Source organism: Protomyctophum bolini (genome assembly GCF_963924005.1).
Source record: "Protomyctophum bolini genome assembly, chromosome: 24".
NCBI classification, from domain to species: Eukaryota; Metazoa; Chordata; class Actinopteri; order Myctophiformes; family Myctophidae; genus Protomyctophum; species Protomyctophum bolini.
The window spans coordinates 9908674-9917409 of record NC_137885.1 but is presented as its reverse complement, the minus strand read 5'-3'; positions in this window follow the sequence as shown (position 1 = coordinate 9917409).

Below are 8736 nucleotides of genomic sequence, written 5' to 3'. Positions count from 1 at the left end.
GCAGGGCAGGCAGGCAGCCACCTTAACAACTCTGTCAGCGACGGCATGAGGCAGACACTTCAAAAGGCACCCAGCGGAAGGAGAGGATTTACTAAATTACAGAGAGGAGCTTCCGATTCGCCACGCTTACGTGATTAAATCACTGAGGTATACAGAGTGGAAGACGGAGGGGAGGGAGGGGAAGGGAGAAAGAGAATTAAGAAGGAGAAAAAAAAAAAAAAACAGGTCAACGTGTTCCCAGAATGCTTGAGGGGAAGAACACGGGCGAGATAAGAGTTTATCACTGGTGTATAACTAGATAGAGCTTAAATCCCTCTCCCCTCTCCTGCTCTCTGCCGCGCTATCACACGGTGTGTGTGTGTGTGTGTGTGTGTGTGTGTGTGCGTGTGCGTGTGCGCGCGCGTGTGTGTGTGCGTCTGACAAACTGAGGAGATAGTGTTTTATGGAAATGAACAATGGTGGAAAGTAACTAAGTGCATTTACTAGAATACAAATTTGGAGGTATACCTTTACTTAATCCAATGGTATATTTTACCATTTTCAATGCTTCATTGCTTCTACTCGACTACATGTACTTATTACTACAGGGATGTCCCGGTGTCTTTGCTCCCGGTCCGATTCTTATCAGTTTATTTGGAGCGTCGGCCGACACCGATGTTTCCCGATCCGATATTTATGTTTTCATAGAATACTGTATAGTCGAGTATAGTGATACAAATATGTAAATACACTAAAAGCACCTCAATAAGTACAATAAACGGGTCTTAGTTTATACTTTCTGCATGCCACTGTAGGCCTACTGTACATGTGTGACTGATGAAGTGAAGAGACACGAGTTTTATGAAATTAAAGGGGTGGGGGTGGGGGGGTTGCGGGGGGGGGGGGGGGTAGGGTCGGTTTGACAGGAAGTGAGGCTATACAGCAAAGGTGGCAGAGGTGGGAGGGGACGTTTTTTGTGTCACTAGATAAGCGTACGAGATAATGCATAATCGATTCACATCAGGGTATTCCGGTCCAGTGACTCCCGGCGCGCGCTGCGCGCGTGTGTGTGTGTGTGTGTGTGTGTGTGCGCGTGTGCATGCGTGTGTCGGGATGTTAGATAATGTTGACATGCAACGTGCTAGCTTAAACTGCCGGCGTTCACTTTAGCCTTAATAATTAATCCTGTAGACTTTGCAAAAAAGCAAGATTGATCATTCTATTAACAGCTTCGAGGGGTGTGTGTGGGTTCTATTTCATTCCGTTTACAACATCCTCCACAGTACTCTCAACTCAAGCGTGCGCAGATACACACATGCACGCTCGCGCGCACACACACGCATAGCACGCACACAGCACACGCATGCACACAGGCAGTCCTCCGAATGCCAGTCATGATAGTGTATTAAATGTCAGGTGGATGTCCTGGGCCGTGGCTCAGTGGTCCAGGCACACTGGCTGGTAATCCAGTCTGGCAGTGTGCCGCGGGTTCGACTCCCGATCCCGACGGCCTTCACTGCATGTCACCCCCATCTCTCTCCCCATTTCAGCCTGTCTTGTCCCTCTATATACAATATAAAATAAAGGCGAAAGCTACAAACAAACAAACATTACAAAAACATGTCCGGAGGATACCTCACTGTAGTCTAGTATGGTGTGCAAAGGACACGAAAGAAAGAAAGAAAGAAAGATCACACTTTTCACCACCGTATGAATAGCTCTGGGTTGCTATGATGAGGTGACAGAGTAAACAGGAAATGAACCGGAAGTGAGAAAAAGTCTGCCTCCAAGTAAACAGAACATTGTCCCAGATAGCGTTTTTAATGAAAACAAGGCTTTATTCAAATCAATGCCCATAACTAAAGTCTCTCTCGGAGGAGGAGGACGACGATGAAAGGAAAGGAGAGAAGTGTAGAGAGCCCCCTCTAGAGGCTGAGTGTGCCTCACACACACACACACACACACACACACACACACTTAGCAGTTAGCGTATATTATTTTGCAGCGTGTTTAAACAGTCCGCAGAGGACTGCAGCAGCAGCTTGTTCGACAGGCCTTCTAAACATATCGTAGGATTGTGTTAACTGCACTCTTAATGTACTTTACACTGTTACAAATGACACACGATGGCAACGCAGCAAAAAAAAAAATACAGCCGGGAAAATTAAAGTGTTATTCATGTCTCTCCGGAGCTTCGTTAAGATCAGGTAATGCAATTAAAATCTAATTAAAAAGACATTAATAGCTCCTTAAAGCCTCGTCGCATTTGCGTCGCAATGAGGAAGGATCTCTCCATTAGCATACTCTCTCTGTCACACACACACACACACACACACACACACACACACACACACGCACGACAAGCACTCAAACACATTTTTACATGCAAAAAGAGATTCATACATGCATTCAGATGCACGCAGACACACACAGGGGAGAAATCGTATAGTGTGGTGCGTTCTCAGATTTAAAATGTGTACGATGGTCAACTTTTTCCAGCTGCTTTACCCAATTAATAATTAGGATGGTGCCTATAGTGGTGACAAGTATTAAAAATATAAAACAACACAACAGACCATAATGAATGGAATAGAGCAAAGATGTCCTGATGTCACTCGCTCATCCCCTGGTTCCAGGAAGTAATTTTCCTCTATGGAGAATATGATATTGTTGGGGGAGTGGCCCTGTAACGTTTACGATACAGGGCCATTATGTGATACGTGTGACATGTGATACAGTCTGTTTCTAGCAAAAAATTAACTCATTTCGGCAGCATTAATATTAGCAATTTCTCACAGTCAGTAGTTTATTGTTTGGAACGCAATATAAAAGAAAGTCTATGGGAATTCAGAATATAGGGGAAAAAAATGCTGGGTATTATATTCACTAGAATGGGGTCTATGCACACCCAATAAGACTTCCGGGGTGCTTCCCTATACTTCCTTCAAAGGTGTTACCAATGATACAAATTAAGGCTTTGTTCCATTTCATGTGGAGTGGTTCTCTCGAACATTTTAATTTCAAGGACCCCCATAACTCTGAGAGTGTACAAATAGACCCCGTAAGTGTTACACACTAGCACGGGGGCATTTGGAACACACTCAAGGACACTTTGGGGCCACACTTTGGGGCCACACTGCCACACAACAGCAGCACCCTGACTCTGTTTGACCATGAATGGAACAGAGCCTTCATTAGGATAAGCGGTAACCGAAAATGGTGTGTGGGGGTGTGTGTGTGTGTGTGTGTGTGTGTGTGTAAGTGCATATAGCCAATTAGAACATATCCCACCTACAGTACTGTACACCCTCTTAGCCCCACCTACTACATCTTAGCCCCACCTACTACATCTTAGCCCCGCCTACTACACCTTTGGCCTACATCTACTGCCACTCGGCCCCTATACGTACTTCTGTCCTGTCCCGGTGAATTCTGCTGTGTGATTGTCTCGGCTGCAGATTTGAAGCAGAATCAAGCAAAGCTATATATGGGACACTGGAAACCTACACAGAGTCACTTTAACGATGGTTCCCAGATGAACCCTAACGTCTCTATTCTGTGGGCGAAACATTTGGCGCAAACAGCTGATCTTTAGGCTTATACAACACGGAGCAACGCAATGCTTTGCGAGCTTGTAGATCTGCTATTGTTTTGTCGAACATGTTCGGTGTAAAGGGACAACGTTATAGTGTTATACTACACTCTTGGGGGGAGGAGAGAGAGAGAGAGAGAGAGAGAGAGAGCTGCTACAGTATCTCTGAACATCCTTTGTTTACTGTTGTTTATGTTCTGTGTTTGTTGAATGTGTTATTCGAGGGCTTGTGTGTGTGTGTGTGTGTGTGTGTGTGTGTGTGTGTGTGTGTGTGTGTGTGTGTGTGTGTGTGTGTGTGTGTGCGCGCGGTGAAAGTGAACCTGACATAGCAGAACTGAGAGGTAATTAGGGTCCGGGGTGGAGCGCGCTCTGCCGACACACAAATCAATGGTGCTTTTTCCGCGTTATCAATTAAAGAGGTGTAATTACAAAGCATGGAGAATTACCACGCACAAACAGTCACACTGGCTAGACAGAGACACAACACACACACACACACAGTACACACACACACACACACACACACACACACACTGACCCCTCCATTGATCGGGCCAATCACCTTGAATGACAAGCGATTGTGTTCATTGACGGTTGAGTGGTTAAGACCCAGACTAACCCTCAGATAGACACGAGATACCGTCTGTCTCTCCAACGCTGTCTGTCTCTCAGCTGACTCACTGTCTGTCTCTCCAACGCTGTCTGTCTCTCAGCTGACTCACTGTCTGTCTCTCCAAAGCCGTCTGTCTCTCAGCTGACTCACTGTCTGTCTCTCCAACGCCGTCTGTCTCTCAGCTGACTTACTGTCTGTCTCTCCTACTCTGTCTGTCTCTCAGCTGACTTACTGCCTGTCTCTCCTACTCTGTCTGTCTCTCAGCTGACTTACTGTCTGTCTCTCCTACTCTGTCTGTCTCTCAGCTGACTCACTGTCTGTCTCTCCAACGCCGTCTGTCTCTCAGCTGACTTACTGTCTGTCTCTCCAACGCTGTCTGTCTCTCAGCTGACTCACTGTCTGTCTCTCCTACTCTGTCTGTCTCTCAGCTGTCTTACTGCCTGTCTCTCCAACAGTAGGATGACGGGAAATGGGCATTGACGCGCAGCACAGGTAGTCGGGATCGGGAATCGAACCCACGACACGCTGTCAGGCTATCCTATAGTGTCCTTCTCAGCTTTCCTATACCGTCTCCATACAGCTGTCCTTTCTGTCTCTCCTACACGTAATCTCTCTCACCCTCAGCATTCCTAATGTCTGTCCTATAGACAGTCTTTGTCTTATAGTTGTCCTATACTGTCTGTCTCTCCTATGCTGCCTGTGTTGTGCTAGTGTCTTCCAGTGCTTATCTCTACACCAAATCCAGACGACCTGGAAACGCTTTGTTGAAAATAGCAGATCTACAAGCGTGTGCACGGTTTAGACAAATATTGTATTGGGGTCAGGGGCGGAACATTGTATTCTCAGATGGGGGTCACCACGGCTCCAAATTCATTTTAACAATTGAGAGCCACTGTGGTGGGGGTTCATGTGGTCGAATTAACCCATTCAGTCCATATGGACCATCCAGTAACTGTATAGTAACTGCGAAAGTAGCAGATCTGCACTAGCACAACACAGGCAGCATAGGAGAGACAGACAGTATAGGACAACTATAAGACAAAGACTACACTTTTGTTTTATCTGCCATTTTTGATAACTTTTAAGACATACACAAGGTTTTCATCGGACACTTCCGACATTTCATCGGAATTACGTGTGACGTAATTCATACGTCACACGTTTGGATCACAGAGGAAAAGAAAAGAAAAGAAAACCGACGCTGGCTTCTCAGGGCGTCTCGGTAAACTATAGTCCCAATGCAATGTCTATGGGGGGGATCATGGCAGCCTCCGTGTCGCTTCGTTCTCCTTCCTCGTTTCGGATGGCGGCGGTGGAATATTCGCGGACACTATGACAAGCGACGGGACTATTTTAAAGGCAGACTTTCACGGACCATACGTATACGTTAACAAACAGGTGATAGGTTAGTGGAAAAACTTTAGTTTGACGATTGAAAACTCCCCCCACTGAATGCGTTATAACAATGGGGTTGTTTGCGGTGGTCACGGGGGGGGCTCGTTGTGCTCCGGAGCAGACACCTGAGTGGTATACAGGCGGTAGCGTGTGTTCATACCAGGGTTGTTTGGTCCCCGGCCAAAGAGCGGCGATGAATCGCTGCGGCGTGGAGCCAATCCCGCACGCCAGCTGGGCTGTGCACCCATTAGTCGCTACAAGCACCCACGCAACCTGGGCCCTCTGAGCGTGAACGCACGCACACGCGCGCACACACACACACACACACGGGTAAATTAAACGGGCCCCCACCTCTGCATGTGTGAGACACACACAAACATACACACTGCACACACCCCCTCTAGCTTCTCATCAGCACCTGGTGAAGATGGATTTGAAATGAGGGCACCACACCTCTCAACCACCGCTATGCCCCCCCCCCCCCCACACACACACACACACACACACACACACACACACGCGGCCTCCAAAACGAGCAGATGGAGGGATCGTCAGTGATTAGCAGCACATTACCTGTGTGTGTGTGTGTGTGTGTGTGTGTGTGTGTGTGTGTGTGTGTGTGTGTGTGTGTGTGTGTGTGCGTGTGTGTGTGTGCGCGTTGAGCTGCAGGGAAACAATGCACACGCTGGCTGTAATAAACTCCAATCAAACATGACAGTGTACTCACAACTCCATAGAGGGCTTCACACAGGGAGAGACGTACCGCCTGCCTGTTGGCTGTAGGATCCACCAGGGTCTCGCTGCCTGTTGCCTGGGATCCACCAGGGTCTCGCTGCCTGTTGGCTGTAGGATCCACCAGGGTCTCGCTGCCTGGGATCCACTAGGGTCTCGCTGCACTCCTCACGTGAACAGATGCGCTTCTACAGTACCTGTAGGACAAAGTTCAGCACAATTGAGCGATTGAGACGAGCACGGGGCACGACTATTTCACGCAATCTCGCCTGCTTGTCGCTATACAACCGTCTGGAATTCCCGCCTGTATACCTGAACATTAGCCGCTTATTGAAAATATATTGCCCTTTAACACGAGCAGTTTTTGGCAGTAACATTATTACGTAGTAATATATTACTGTAATATTGTTACTTTACCCAATTTACAATTCAGGCATTTTAGCGGGATCTTAATCCAGAGCGATTTACAGTACTTTATAGTCGGCTAAGGTGGAGTCTGAAGCGGTGAGTTTTCAGAATACAGCGGAGGCTTGGGAGTGAGTCTGCAGTTCTGATTGCAATGCGAAGCTCATTCCATAGTTCTGGAGCCACAGGAACGAGTACTGTTCCCAACAACGCTGAGTTACTAATTACCAGTTAAGACGCCTGAGGGCGAGGTCGCGTGCACTGGCCATATATATGGAGCATGTCTTGAGTGTACAGGGTTTGAATTGTGGGTTTGAGCTCACATGCCCTTTTGATGTAAATCAAAAGGGGGGGGGGGGGGTACTACCTGTGAGTGGGGAGTGTTAGCTGATGAATGAATATCAACATCCTAATACATCCTAATACTGGGGGTCAAATTATGACAGGCAATTCCTCCTGTCAAAATATGACCCCCCCCCCCCCCAGTCAAAATACACTTTGTTTGAAATAGACACTGGTGCTTTCTAAGGGGGTATAACCACCTGTCAGTGGGGAGTGTTGGCTGGGAGGAGGAGTAGGACTAAAGCCCTATATAAGTCCTCTCAACATAATGGAATGTCAGAACAGGTTGACATACTGTATATCCATATACTAATATTGATGCATCCCTCAACAGTATAACACCCGCAGGCAAAAATAGGTATATTTTTATCATTGCATTGAGTGTTGTGTTCCGTTAAAAAAAAAAACCTTTTAAAGGACCACGATAAAGACTTTAAGTTTGAAAAACAGCATGTCATGGACACCTTTAAAAATGTGAAGGAAAAAAAAAAAACACACAGCACAACGTGTAATCAGACTCACACTGTGTTTTTAGTGACACAGGTGTGTGCGCGCGTGTTCTCCCCATTTCATCTCAGTGTTATTGTTCAGTTTATAGTCTCTGGGGTTCTGGGGGGGGGGGGGGGGGGTTGTCTTCTCTCATATACCTTCTGTGTTCTGTCCTGTTCATACTGTACCTTCATGGTTTCCTTCCCAACTGTAACAACAGCTGCTGTGTCAACAAGACCATGCAGACGTTCGGCCCGACCTCGGCCACCTACAGTATGTCCACCGCTGGGCTTCAAATATTTACACGCCGCACGTCTGGGTCAGACGGCGAGGACCCCCCCCCCCCAACCCCCTCCACACACACACACACACACACACACACACACCACCAGGCAAATCGTTGCTTTCGGGGCATGAAACCTCTCATGTCCGTATTCGGACTTTTTGTGTTTCTTTTTTTTTTTCTTTTCTATTTTCATAAATGTATACGCCCTATACTTGATCACACAACAGCATCGCTCAAAAGCAGCAGATCCCACAAGGTCGAAACGCGTCGCGATCTGCTATACTTCTGCTAATTGGTGAATAAACGACTTATTTTCACTGTTTGTTAAAGGAGCATTCAGTGATTTGGGGTGATGTGCACATGCACGCACTACAGTGTGTGCAAACTCACGATATATAATATATAATGTGGAAAGTTTGGAACACAAAATGTGGCCAAATTTGACAGAGGGACTGCCATTGGATTTCTTTGAATTTTGTCATATGAAAGCATGCAGGGAATCATATAGCTTCAAATTGACATATTGGTTGTTCAGTTTGACCCACCAGTTTTGGACATTTGTGGCTTAAAGAGTAATGTCTTGCAGAAAACAGCGAGTTGAGAAAACATGTCGATTTCAGCTCTAATAGGCATGCTCAGTATTATGTGAAGAGTCTGCCTGTGCTATTAACTTATTTTGGATAAAATATAAATTAATTCAGTTTCTCTTCTGGTGAAAAGGCTTGCACGATGGACGGCTCTCAGTCAAATCTGGTCACAATTCTTGTATGTATGGGGGTCCCCTGCATGGAACAGGTGGGGGGTCCGCGGCAAGATACATTTTTCATTTGGGGGTCCTTGACATGAAAATGTTTGAGAATCAACAAACTAGTAAACCCGAAAGTTAATGTTGTGGTGGACGTT